This window comes from Dysidea avara, chromosome 2 (assembly GCF_963678975.1).
Source record: "Dysidea avara chromosome 2, odDysAvar1.4, whole genome shotgun sequence".
Classification (NCBI taxonomy): Eukaryota; Metazoa; Porifera; class Demospongiae; order Dictyoceratida; family Dysideidae; genus Dysidea; species Dysidea avara.
In genome coordinates, this window is record NC_089273.1 from 7,775,500 (window position 1) to 7,789,669 (window position 14,170).

Consider the following 14,170-nt stretch of genomic DNA (forward strand, 5'->3'; position numbering starts at 1 on the left):
AGAAGTGTAGAATTAAAACCGTGAGACTAGATCCAAAATTTGTAGAATTTTCATTCTTTAGGTCTACAATACTAAACTGAGTCTTATAGTCAGTACTTCTAACTGGAGATGGTGATTTTTAATTACCACACACTGTGCAAAAAGTTTGATATACTCAGGTGCACACTAGTAGGCATAACTCAATTATACATTCAATTTACACAGGTATGTATGAATATGATATACTATAATTGTATATCCTGTGTATTACAAATTGGCTGCTATACACTGGTGTGTATACATCATGTGTACATATGTAATAGATATACACAATGTAGTATAGCTTACCACAGCTTGTTGGCATGGCTACGTGGGCACAGTACATACAGCTAACTTATTATTAAATTCTTATGTATTCTGTGCTATTTTTAAAGAATTTATGTATAAAAATGTAATTCAATAAACTGTAACACACACAACAACAGCTCCATTGTCATCCCAAGTGGCATTAATCTAAGCTTGCCTTTATGTAGAATTACATTTGTATAGAAAAAAAACATTAAGATGTTCTCTGTCATGGTGGCTTTTCTTCATCTACACCAGGCCTGACCCAGTTGGTGGTTGCTGTACATCAATTCAAGCCATACATGTAGTACTATTTTCACCACGCTGCATCTGCCAAGACATAGTTATTTTAAAGAGCACATAGGCTACAATTACCAGTATAAAATTTATGGTACAACTTTATAACTGACTGAAAGAAACTGCAAAAGAACAGTTGTAAAGTTGTAAATGCTCAGAACAGTTGTAAAGTTGTGAATGCTCAGACATACAGTACTTACCAGTTGTATGTCATACAGCTTCAGTTCTCTTCGCTGACTGAATCTGCAAAGGATATCAGTTGTTAGTGACCAAATGCTAGTGAAAACTTACCAGCTGTCCATCGTACACATGGGTACTCTCTGTTGAGTGAATCTGCCAAGGATATCGGTCATTATTATACAAAGGCCGTGGTCATACTTAGCAGTTGTCTGCCGTAAACTTGGGTACTCCTTGATGGCCGAATGATATTGATTGTTAGTGCACAAAAGGCTATTGCAAGTTGTCCATCATACAAAGACCATGGTCATTATTGTCCATAGAATAACTTGAGTATACTTTGCTGACTGAATCTGTCAAGAATATAAGCTGTTATTAGTATGCAAAGGCCATGATCATACTTACCGATTGTCTGTCATTATAACTTCAGTACTCTTTGCTGACCGAATCTGCCAAGGATATCGGTTGTTAGTGCACAAAGGTCATCGTACAACTTGAGTACTCCCTACTGAGTGAATCTGGCACACTTTACTGGTTGAATCTATCATACCAAGAATATCAGTACTAAGTGCACACAGGCTATAGGTTATGAGGGACAAAACTGTGCAAAACTGTGTAAAACATGACTTTAAATTCACAAAAATCTAGAGAGCATCATTCGAGAATACATTACTTCACTAAGGTAATCACTATAATAACCTCAATGATTTCATCAATATAACATTATATAGAAAACTGTCAATATTCACAAATTTGCAAGAATTTCATCCCTCAAAAATTTCTAGCATTTGTTGTCATTTCATCGATGCTTTTTTTAATTATACAGTATTTAGGCATACTTAACAGTTGCTGGTGAAACATGACTGATGGCGTACATAACATCTATGCTTTTGGGTAATGTCGTACACCACATATATACCGCTGCAGTACCGGGAACATTGGCTTCATCGTCATATCATACACAAAGTATTAGGAGGATCTGTATACTTGAAAATTATTATTAAGTCCTATATAAGGTAGGTAGTCAATTTAACTTTTAAGAACAGTATGTAAGCCACAGTGGTAACTAGCAACATGCATACATACATTTAGCCAAGACTGTGATATTAATATAGTCACCTGTAGTAACACTAAAGTCACCTGGCTACTTGTTCTTCCTTAATAAATTTTGTTACAAAGGCCAGCTACCCAAACGTTTGATAGCACACACTGAAAGAACAAGTAGGCCTTACATAATATATATTTAGTACGGACTATTCAGGCGTAGAGAAACGTGTAAAACCACTGGAAGCGAACATATGCTCACCTCTTTGATATGATTGGTTATAGTACCTATCTCTAATGAAAATTTTAATGAGCTGGACACATGCAAGTGCTGTTGTTTTCCATGAGTAATGGTGCACCGCAGTGCTGATTCACTGGGTAGGCGCAACCACATGTCTGCACATCCCAGACCAAACTCGTTTCTATGGAATTTTCTATTTAGCCAAATTTTCTGCTGACGCCTTCATAACTCTATAATGTTTAGCACTATGGGTATGATTTCAGTTAAGTCATACAAGAGACCAAAAAGTAAGCTGCATACTTTCGTATAGTGTGATAGAGACTTTAGTCTATAATAAAAATGATTCATTGTAGATTGGTCACTTACTACACACAGTGTAGAATTATTCACAGATTCTTTAACTATATGTATGTGATTACACCCAACATTCTTTGTTTGTGTACAGTCATGAACATCCATTGTAATGCCAGTTTACAGCAATGATTGCCAATTTACCAGACCACCACTGGAACGTGAAGCATGACAAAGTGAAACTTGACAATCTATGAGGTACATACAGGCTGCTGTTGCTTCCTCCAAGAAAATTTCGTATATAGATCCTCTGAGGATGAATCATAGAGAAATCTCAGTAATTTATCATAATTGTCTCAAATGCTGATTCACTGGGTAGGTGCGACCACATGTCTGCACATCCCAGACCAAACTCGTTTCTATGGAATTTTCTATTTAGCCAAATTTTCTGCTGACGCCTTCATAACTCTATAATGTTTAGCACTATGGGTATGATTTCAGTTAAGTCATACAAGAGATGAAAAAGTAAGCAGCATACTTTCGTATAGTGTGATGGAGACTTTAGTCTATAATAAAAATGATTCATTGTAGATTGGTCACTTACTACACACAGTGTAGAATTATTCACAGATTCTTTAACTATATGTATGTGATTACACCCAACATTCTTTGTTTGTGTACAGTCATGAACATCCATTGTAATGCCAGTTTACAGCAATGATTGCCAATTTACCAGACCACCACTGGAACGTGAAGCATGACAAAGTGAAACTTGACAATCTATGAGGTACATACAGGCTGCTGTTGCTTCCTCCAAGAAAATTTCATATATAGATCCTCTGAGGATGAATTATAGAGAAATTTCAGTAATTTATCATAATTGTCTCAAATGCTGATTCACTGGGTAGGCGCGACCACATGTCTGCACATCCCAGACCAAACTCGTTACTATGGAATTTTCTATTTAGCCAAATTTTCTGCTGACGCCTTCATAACTCTATAATGTTTAGCACTATGGGTATGATTTCAGTTAAGTCATACAAGAGACCAAAAAGTAAGCTGCATACTTTCGTATAGTGTGATGGAGACTTTAGTCTATAATAAAAATGATTCATTGTAGATTGGTCACTTACTACGCACAGTGTAGAATTATTCACAGATTCTTTAACTATATGTATGTGATTACACCCAACATTCTTTGTTTGTGTACAGTCATGAACATCCATTGTAATGCCAGTTTACAGCAATGATTGCCAATTTACCAGACCACCACTGGAACGTGAAGCATGACAAAGTGAAACTTGACAATCTATGAGGTACATACAGGCTGCTGTTGCTTCCTCCAAGAAAATTTCGTAGATCCTCTGAGGATGGATTATAGAGGAATTTCAGTAATTTATCATAATTGTCTCAAATTATGGCTGATCTCATATCACTCACTGGTCTGGTTTCATTTAGCCACCAGGGTATAACCAGAAAATGCCAATTCAAGTATTTTAGTCATCATAGTGTAAAAACAGTGTGTGTGTGTGTGTGTGTGTGTGTGTGTGTGTGTGTGTGTGTGTGTGTGTGTGTGTGTGTGTGTGTGTGTGTGTGTGTGTGCATTTGCATGTGTGTACTGTGTAGCATTAATATTTATTATGCATATGTGTGTGTGCATTTGCATGTGTGTACTGTGTAGCATTAATATTTATTATTAGGGACCTGCCGATTATGTTAGCATAATTTTGAGCATAATAGGTACCTAAAAGCATTGAGCATAATGCCAGCATAATAGGTTAAATATTTGTACGATAGTGTAAACTCTTGCTGGGAAAATGACAATTGCAAAATAAGATCGATATACTCTAATAGAGCAGTCAGTAACTCTAATAGAACAATCATCAAACTGACTGTTCTATTAGAGTATATCGATCTTGTCTCTTACATGCAGGCATGCAGCAAGAATTTATTATTTGTGTTCCAGCCACTCATTTTTTTCTTTCTATATAGTGTTAAACTAGTAGCAAAGCATATGAACTAAGGCATGAACATTTAGCATAATCGAGCATAATAGGTAAATATTGAGCATTAATTTAAGCATAATAGGTGAATTTTTTGAGCAGTGCAGCATAGCATAATAGGTAAAATTATCAGCATAATCGGCGGGTCCCTATTTATTATGCATATGTGTGTGTGCATGTGTAATGTACTGTAGCCTACCTATACACACATGTAGGCTCACTTATCTCGTTCATAAAAAGGATAAGCTTGATCACTGATGTAAGTTCCAGGGGAGACCACAGTTTTCTCCTGCAGTGTAGCCTTCTCCATCACATCGTGTAGGTACTGTAGAAACAGGAGTACACACCATAAAACTTTCAGTAGCCACCCACACTATGAATAGGAATACATATATACATGGAATCCTTGCAGCACACTAATCCCTATAAACACTGTAATCAACTAGGATGACCTTCACACATACCTGCACAAACATATGACACTCAGTTACTGTAGTAGCCCTACGTGGAATTTAAAAAAATTGATGCACTAAAATTTTCTCCAATTTCCTTCTTCTATAGCTCATTTAAATTGCCATGCACTACTTTTCCAACAAAATCTGAGGTATCTATTTGCCATGCACTACTTTTCCAACAAAATCTGAGGTATCTATTATGTGTCATGAGATATGTCTTTTATTGCATTTTGCAATACAAAATTTGTTACACCAGGTTGGTTGGGTCATTGTGGTGCCAAAATTTCCATGAATTAGATCATTGTGCTCATAGAGGGTTGCTCTACACATATCACACCTGAAAAGTTACCAGACACAAAGTAGGCTGTACACAATAATTAATTTTACAGAAACATATTGCACATACTTGTTAGCTGTCATTTTAGCCATGAGCAAACAGTTTGTACAATGATTGTTTTACAGTATACAGTCAAACCTCTCTAATGCGACGCTCAATGGGAGCCATAGATTTTGCTGAATAAAGGAGGTTGTTGGATTATCAAGTCACCTCTGTAATCCGACATTATACAATATGTCAGATTATGCAGTAAATAACAGGTAAAACAGATCACACAATGTTTTAAACATGAATTAATTTTAGAATTTGTAAGTATTACAGCTTTTTTCTATTACTGTCAACCAATTAAATACTTTGGTTGCTTAAAAATTATTTTCTGTGATTATTCTAATGCCGCTATTATTCTCTGTCAGATTACAAAGGTCAAAAACAATGCATTTCCAAGTCTAGACAATCACAGTTTGTGTCGGATTATGGGGTACAGAGTTGTCGGATTACAGAGGTTGTTTTCTATACAAAAATGTTGGTAAATGACATTTCAGTCGGATTCTGGATTATGCAGGTGTTGGATTAGAGAGGTTCGACTGAATATACAATTACTGTTTTACAGAGGACACCTGCATAACCTGGACACTTAGTTGAGGCCCCAAAGTACCAGCTTTTACATGTAAACTGACCTGGAAAATCAGGACATCTTAATAATCAGGACATTTTTGGTTGATCCCAAGGTGTCTTTAATACACAGGTTCCACTGTAATGAATTTATATTTCATTTTGAATATCAGGACACCCTCCTATCTCACATAGCTAGACCAACTTTTTCGGGGGAAGTTCCACTGCTTGGTGCAAATTGGCAAAGCCATTCTCTTCTTACTGTTTAGGTTCTGAGACTATTATACTTTAAAATGTGGCACAGTGTTTGCTTGAACACAACAGGATACAAAACAAGCATGTTGCTCAATAGCGAAAGGCTTAGTCAGTCTGGCTATGCGAGATTTGTTGGACTCCTGAACATACATACAAACTAAATCATCTGTACATAATACTTGATGCATCACTCTTAACCTACACTTCGGATGGTGGTGGTCTATCAAAGCATCATACCAATGATGGTGACTGGCTATACAATATGACACAGTGGGACATACAAAATGACACAGCGAGACATACAATATGACACAGTGAGACACATAATATGGACTAACACGTGCAAAAGCAGTGATGTCATGCTTAGAGGTGTGTCCAGAATGAGTGCGACTATTCAAACTGGACCACACCCATTTTTCTCCCTACAAAGATAAAGTGGTCTAGCCAGGTGAGACTAGTACATAAAGTATAACATGCTTAAGTAATCTGTAAAGGACAATACAAACATATCATAGATCCTTTACACTCTAAGGATCTATGAACATATCCACTCACCAAGAGGAATGTAGTAGTGAAGGTAGTATTCACAGCGGAATCAACACTAATAACTAACTAGTTACTGTCTGTCCAGTTTGCCACATAACTGTAGGAATTTGCGCGGTGGTCTAGGACGATGAGCTCTTCCAGAGTATCAAATCACGTGATTCGTAAGTGTTCGAATTTATAAGCAACACTAGTTTTACAACCGGATGCGGTTAGACCTCTTTTGCCGAGAGCTCAGACTAGCAGTGTGTGAAGTCTAGCGCAGTTCTTTTCATCCGAGTTTTTATCGATGATACTTTGTTTCATTGCGCACTGTTCTATCGGGTCGGAGGCACTTTTATGTGAGCACCGCCTCCAGAGGTGAGTCAGTGTAGCTATTAATGTTCACTTCTTATTGCCGTGGTGTACTAAATATTAATCTTTTAGGTGTTAGCTAGACGCGCGTAGTTGTATCGCTCTCAAGACTAGGTCAAGGCGTCGTGCTCCACTAGTATCACGGTAAGCGTACATGAATTGTGCGTGTGGTTCATTAAAGTTTCTGTTTATGTAGTTTTGTCTTTAGGTACAAAAGCACATTTAAAAGGTTTGTTAGTTTACTTGTTGTCTATACTGTTTTACGGGCTGATGATTCAATGCAGGTATTGTATGGAAGTTGCTTTGGCGGCATAGTTTGCTGCATCATGCACTGACATAATAATAGCTTGGTAAGCAGTAGTGCTTCTTTCTTGCCAGCTTTAATTTTTCTTTTCAATGATAGTGGCAATGGAACTGCTGCTGCTTATTATGATTGCACAGCATTTCAATAGTTACAGGTATGTCTGTTGTCGTATTACTGACTAACTATTTTAAAGTATTCATTTTGTAGGGCTGAATTGTAGAATCACATGCTACTGATACTTCATTGTGTAGATGCCAGGCACATGATCATGATTGAGTTAACTGTGTTTATGCAGTGAACAGGTATAATAGCTTTTCATAGTTGTCTATTGGAGAATACACCTTTTCTATTGTAGAACAGTGTGTGGAGTTTAGGAGATGTGAACTAGGAAGAAGAATTATGTCCACACATGTATATCTGGTGAATTTATCAGCTTCGTTTCATTGGTAAGGCCACAAAAGAGCATTTGAATCATTGTTAAGTGATTTCTTTTGTCTGTAGACGTCGTTTGATGATGAGACCTATATAGAAGAAGAATGATGTACCTGCTACTTTTATCAAAGTGAACACTACTGGACACATTTCATGTTGTTTACTCAATGTTGTACAATTTTAATTTTTTTAATATGAAACCTCTAATCTTATAATAGTAAAGATATTCACATCAGATATACTACATTGAGTTACACCACAATTATACATTGGTGAGTATATCAAATATGTATTTCTTACATATGCACATATTATACTTATGTAAACAGAGGTTATACACGTGGTTAACCAGTAGTGTATAAGTCAATTATACTCATATATTATACATAGTAGTGTAAATGGTATCTATACACAGGTACAACCATGGTGTATAACAGATGTGCCACACATGTGTATCCTTGGTGTATATCATAATAATACATCAGTTATACACCTATGTATTTCAAATGTTTTGCATGGTGACAAACACTCTGATACAAAAGGGGATGGAAAGCAAGCACAGATCAATGAAAATCAAGATTTTGTGTTTGAAGCCATAGGAATTAGTAGCGTGCCCGCTTAAAGTGTACTTTATCAAATTTATAGTATCTCGCCCACGCAAAGTTCTATAAATGGATATTATGTAGAAATTCACAATGTGAAGAGTTGAATTGCATTTGTCATTAAGGTGCTGTATACAGGAAACCCTTCTAATATGAAGCCATGTAAAAGAAGCTATAATTTCACCACAAGAATTTCTTAGTTTAATTTCCTTCAAATTTTGGCAATTTTAATATGTGACCCTGTCTGTCTTATAGCCTTTCCAAATTGTCAAGTTTGACTAATCATAACTCCTCATGTTTTCAACCTATCACCTTCATAATCACCAAGCTATAGTGTTATGTTAGGGGTATTAGGTAACCAAATGTCAGGGTGTTAACACATTTACAAGTCAAGTTACAGGTTGCAAAGTACATGCAATTGAAAAGGCTATAAGACTCCATTTTGCAGACCAGGTCACATATAAGCTATGTAACTTAAAACTAATTTTTTTGTTATATATCACACGCACTGCATGGTATACTTACTGTAAAGCTCTTGGCTTTGTTGTGAGAAGAAATCTGTTATTGTAATTAGATATATATTCACAAATTAAATTTAGTAGAGTAGTACAGGAATGTGGTTTAAGGGGATTTATGTGCTTTGTGCAAAATTTTGGTGGCATGAGTAATTTCACAAATTTGTGGTCTTAGTGTTATAGTATCCTAAATGGTGAAGGCAGCTTTTCTGCATTTTAGTTTTCTCTAGACTCTAGCATACTAGTGAGTAAGGCCTCTGTATTTGTGCTGGCTTATGTAATTTATATATAGGTGTAGTGATCAGTGGTGTACAGAAAGAAATTTTATTGCTGTGGCAAAAATATAGTACCGACCCCATGCTGAATAATGCTGCTCAGAAAATAATCAGTTGTGTAATCATTGATGGGGGCAGTAAGTGTGAGATTGGCTTTGTGTTGCTCTAGCTTTGTGGAGAATGGAAACCCAACACTCCTGCACTGGGGTGGTTGGCGATAATACTAGGTTGGATGTTAAGAATTTAATTTGTTTTGTTCTTATATTATATTTTTATAGCTTCCTTGCCATGATTGGTTGCATGTGAAAGTGTCTGAGGTATATGTAATTATGTGCTTTTGAAGACCTTAATGATGTTATATTGTTTGCTATACCATGTTTTCACAACTTTGTGATGCCACAAAAATTGTAATGGTGTGTTAAAAGCTACCAACTGCAGATCTCTGTTACTGGGAACTAGATACTATTGTACAGATCTGTGATTACAGATCTGTAGTGCTTTCTGCACCACAATTTGATGTCAAGTGGTTATTCTGAAAGCACGCCTAACCCATGGTGCAACTTGACAAGCAAAGATTCCAGTTCCTTGAACTTGTAACCATGAGTAGAGGATATCTTACTCCTTCAATTGTAATTTAGTGTGTAATTTGTATGGTCTGTTTGGATTTTAAAGGGTATAATTAGGTATTTATGGAATTTAATGGTTCCAGTTTGAGTGGCAACCTTTCAAGTCTGCGATGCATGCAGAAACATAGGGCCTTAAACTTTAATAGCAGCTACTGTAAGTGAACATACAAGATAATCACTAACAAACTTATATTTTTATTCCTATATGTATACTTTTGTTTTATTGCCATTACCGTATTTGACCGGTCAATACGACAATAGCTGTGGCTCGTATAATAGCCACCTCTGGATAGTAGCCTCTCCGCAGCCTAGAATTATTGTAATAAGAGCCACCCTAGGATAAGAGCCGCGGCTTGTATCTGAATGTACTGTTGCAAGTGTTGATAAGACACGTTTGAAGCAGAAACCAGGCAGAGGAGTTGTTTTAAGCCAGGAAATATCATTTTTGAGAGAAGTTAGAATGAATGACAGTACTGACAGATGATTAAACAAGGTCAGTCACTCGTGAATCCATATAAATGTCACGGGCTGCTGCCACACAAGCCCATAGTAGCTGCCTTCGGATAGTAGCCGCCTTCGCATAGTAGCCGCAGGGTTTTACTTGCTGAAAGTTATAGTAGCCGCGGCTATTAACCGGTCAAATACGGATTATATGTAGTATCTGTACTTGTAGCTACTCCAGAAAAATACAGTACTAGCATAATTTATATTCAACAAAATTTCCTACTAACTGACTAACTGATGCCTTCAGCCAAGGATAACTAGACAATGCATAAGGCTACTGGGTTTGATTTTTCACTGTTTGATGTCACTTCATCCCAAGATGTGCCTTTATTACTGTATGTACAATGCATGCATCATAGTCTTAATTTAATCTCCTTTGTGTCCCAGACTTTTTGCTGTCAACATAATTATTTATAGTTAGATTATTTTCTTTGTAATTGTCTGAGAATAGCTAGTCTCCTGGGCAACATCAGCAGTGATGCCTGCCCAATATCAATAGATAAACACAAGGTATCAATTTGCGGTAGTGAGATACAGCTTCCCTGTGGCTGTGGTGATAGATATTAAGTTCATTGCTCATAATTATTTTCTGTAGTGATTGCAGAGACGCTTCTCATACTGTTCTTCATTTGTATTGCTGTGTAACCGGCAGAACATAGCTAAAGACGAAGCAAATGGCCACTGCACTTAAGTAATTGATTGTTGGGGCACGTGTTCAGATGCGAGATTATTTGTGACTGGATCTGCGAAAAGGGATCTTATAGCCTTTCCAATTGCATGTACTTGGCAATCCATACCTTGGCTTGCGAGTATGGTGCCAGCCTGAAATTTGGTCACATAACACTCCTAACATAACACTATTCCTGGATGTAATTTTAAGACAATAGCTCAAACACATGATGAGTTCTGAACTGTCAAACTTGGAAATTTATCAAGACTCATCATGGTAGTGAGTTGTAGTGAGTCGCGCAGCCAAGAAGCTACAAAGCGCACACCACAATTAAAACACGCGCGGCCACTACTGTGAGCTATTTATGTGTAGGGATTGTTTCAGAATATTACCCTTGAATTATGCAATCTCTCTCAATGCTGTAGGTTTGTACTGCGTTTCATGATTTAAAAAGACTTGGTGTCATCGTTTTCTTGTCGCAACCTCTAAACAAGCGTATTTAGATATAATTCACTGAATTTCTCGCCTTGTGTTTCATCTATCCTCACATTATACCACTGAATACAATCATGTTTCTACAGCCCATCTGGCACTAACATTATCTAGTACTGGATCGCCTCTATGCGTATTTTCTTTGTTCAAATTTCTAATCCAGACAATAACTTTTAAAGACACGACGTGGACACAAGCCCTAATGTCTGACAAACAAGTTGTGAAAGCGTGCAGGGCCGTAAGTTACCTAGGGAAGGCGTTTTAAGCAGAAATCCTTTGACTCCATTCAGTGCCACGCCTCATAATCAGCAGACGTCTTATAAACAAGGTGTGAAAGCATGGAAAACATACAGACACTAGAGAAGGTGTACAAGTCATTAGTTAAGACACCATTTAGTGCCATGCACCATGCAAGAATTATTTTAAAGTTGTATGGAATAACCAACTCATGTACAAAGTCACAAACCACGAACCACATTCCAGACAAAACGTTCATTGCCCTACAGTACATAATCAAAGCCAGAATACAAGCTCCACCTTAATTATTGATTAGTGCTTTGTGGAATTGTGAAACTGCCATTGACGTGTGAAACCGCTGTGACAGCTACAAACAATGAGGCGATTCTAATTGCAGATAAGATGACTATGAAAGTAAATTTCTTGCCTTACAGTAAACATGTTCTTGTATGTTCAACAGCCAATTTTGGCAGGTTTTGATAAATCTGCTTTTTGTCAGTTTTGGCAACATTTGGTATCATATTTTTGCCAATTGTGGCAAAATTAGGTTTATTCCAGATGTTGGCAAATTCAGCATTATCCATATTTTGCCAAATGTAGATTCAACATGTTGCAATTTTTTGTCAATCTATTGGGTTCCATATTTTGCAGCTATTGGGTTATTGCCAAAGTTGGAACAGCCTTAAAAGTAAAGTTTGGCAATGTAAAGAATTTTATTTTGCTATTGCTGGCAATTTACGAAATGCAACTTCAAAGTAGTGACAACAACAGAATTAATGTTAAAGTTACCGAGCTTCCAAAACTGGCTATTTTAAGCCCAAATTTGGCAGGACCATTTTTTGTCAAATTTGGCAATAATTTGTGACCCCCATTATTGCCAACATTGGCATTATGTGGGATCTGAATTATTGCAAAACAATAGAGCAACATATTTTCCTTGGCAAACTAAGGAGAGTATACACCACTTTGTCATGGAACCAGTAAGTGCTTCAATTTCTCTCACAATCATCTTAACAGTTATTCCAAAATTGGAAGGTATCAGGTTTTACTTATATAGTGCTGTGTGTAACCAAATGATTGTGGGTTTGAGTTTCCATTTTTGGCAAGAAATAAGATGTTTATAATTATATTTTTATTGCCAAGTTTGACATGCCAATAATGGAATCTTGGAAATTCTAACTTGCCAATTTTGGAAAATCAAACTTGCCAATTTTGGAAATTCAAACTTGCCAATTTTGGATATTCAAACTTGCCAATTTTGGAAATTCAAACTTGCCAATTTTGGATATTCAAACTTGCCAATTTTGGAAATTCAAACTTGCAAATTTTGGAAATTCAAACTTGTAAATTTTGGAAATTCAAACTTGCCAATTTTGGAAGCTCAAACTTGCCAATTTTGGAAATTCAAACTTGCCAATTTTGGATATTCAAACTTGCCAATTTTGGAAGTTCAAACTTGCCAATTTTGGAAATTCAAACTTGCCAAATTTGGTAATTATAAACTTACCAACATTGGATATTATGAAACTTGCCAATTTTGGTAATTACAGAACTTGCCCATTATGGATATTTTATAAACTTACATTTATAATCTTGCCAATTTCGGTAGCTATAAAAGCTTCCAGTTTTGAAATCTTCAATCCCACATTTAAAAAAATACTTTTGCAACTACAAAAGGACATGGAATTTATGCCACTTTTGGAAATATCATAGAGCTGCTAGTGATACATTTTTGAAGCAGCTCTAAAAGTTGCCAGTTTTGGCAGCTTATGAAGTTGCCACTATTGGCAGCTTCTGAAGTTGCCACTATTGGCAGCTTCTGAAGTTGCCACTATTGGCAGCTTCTGAAGTTGCCAATTTTGGCAGCTTCTGAAGTTGCCGGTTTTGGCAGCTTCTGAAGTTGCCGGTTTTGGCAGCTTTTGAAGTTGCCAGTTTTGGCAGTTTTTGAAGTTGCCATTTTTGGCAGCTTTGAAAGTTGCCAAAAATGGCAAAAAGTAGGTTTATCAAAACCTGCCAACAATGGTTCAGCAACATACCTCACATATTACAACACTTAACAAAAATTTAATAAAGATCACATCAAATAGTTTAACACCAAAAGTGATGATTTGTTGGATGTCTGCATGATGGCACAAGACTATGTGAGCCCTGTAAAGAACAAGGTGCTGAATTAAACATAAAAATTATATTCAAGGCTAAGTGAATCTGGCGTACCAGAGGTAACATAAATGTTTCGTGCCTAAGCACATAAACATGGACATGAGGAGACCTGTCAAACAACAAGTGGCCGCCCACCAGAATTTATGACATGGTAAACATTTCCTAGTTATACATTTGGTGCCTAAGTATGTAAACATGAACATGAGGAGACCTGTCAAACAACAAGTGGCCACCAAACCAGAATGTACGACATGATAAATATTTCTTAGCTATACAACAGGAAAGTCAGAATTAGAGTTGTCACAGTACCAATTTTCAAGCTAAGCCAATACCCGTTATGTGACCAGGCCTGCGAAAACAGGGCATGTGGGCACAAACTACACCCCATCACTCTACAGGTCATATCTCAGCATTGGAAAT

At 36.7% G+C, this 14,170-nt stretch overlaps 1 long non-coding RNA gene across 14 annotated transcripts; it reads right to left on the reverse strand.

Moving 5' to 3' along the window:
• Window positions 1–402: 402 nt before the first annotated feature.
• LOC136246533 (uncharacterized) lies at window positions 403–8,184 on the reverse strand. 14 transcript variants are annotated; one of them, XR_010696585.1, is made up of 9 exons: window positions 6,592–8,184; window positions 6,239–6,289; window positions 5,847–5,920; window positions 5,308–5,381; window positions 4,577–4,702; window positions 1,204–1,339; window positions 913–1,151; window positions 822–864; window positions 403–654 (listed from the first exon to the last, which is right to left on the reverse strand). It is a non-coding gene; the product is annotated as an uncharacterized lncRNA (long non-coding RNA). The 14 variants fall into 14 exon arrangements; XR_010696580.1 differs by having other exon boundaries at window positions 4,599–4,702; window positions 5,239–5,381; window positions 6,592–8,183; XR_010696578.1 differs by having other exon boundaries at window positions 4,599–4,702; window positions 6,592–8,180.
• Between the last annotated feature and the right edge of the window lie 5,986 nt (window positions 8,185–14,170).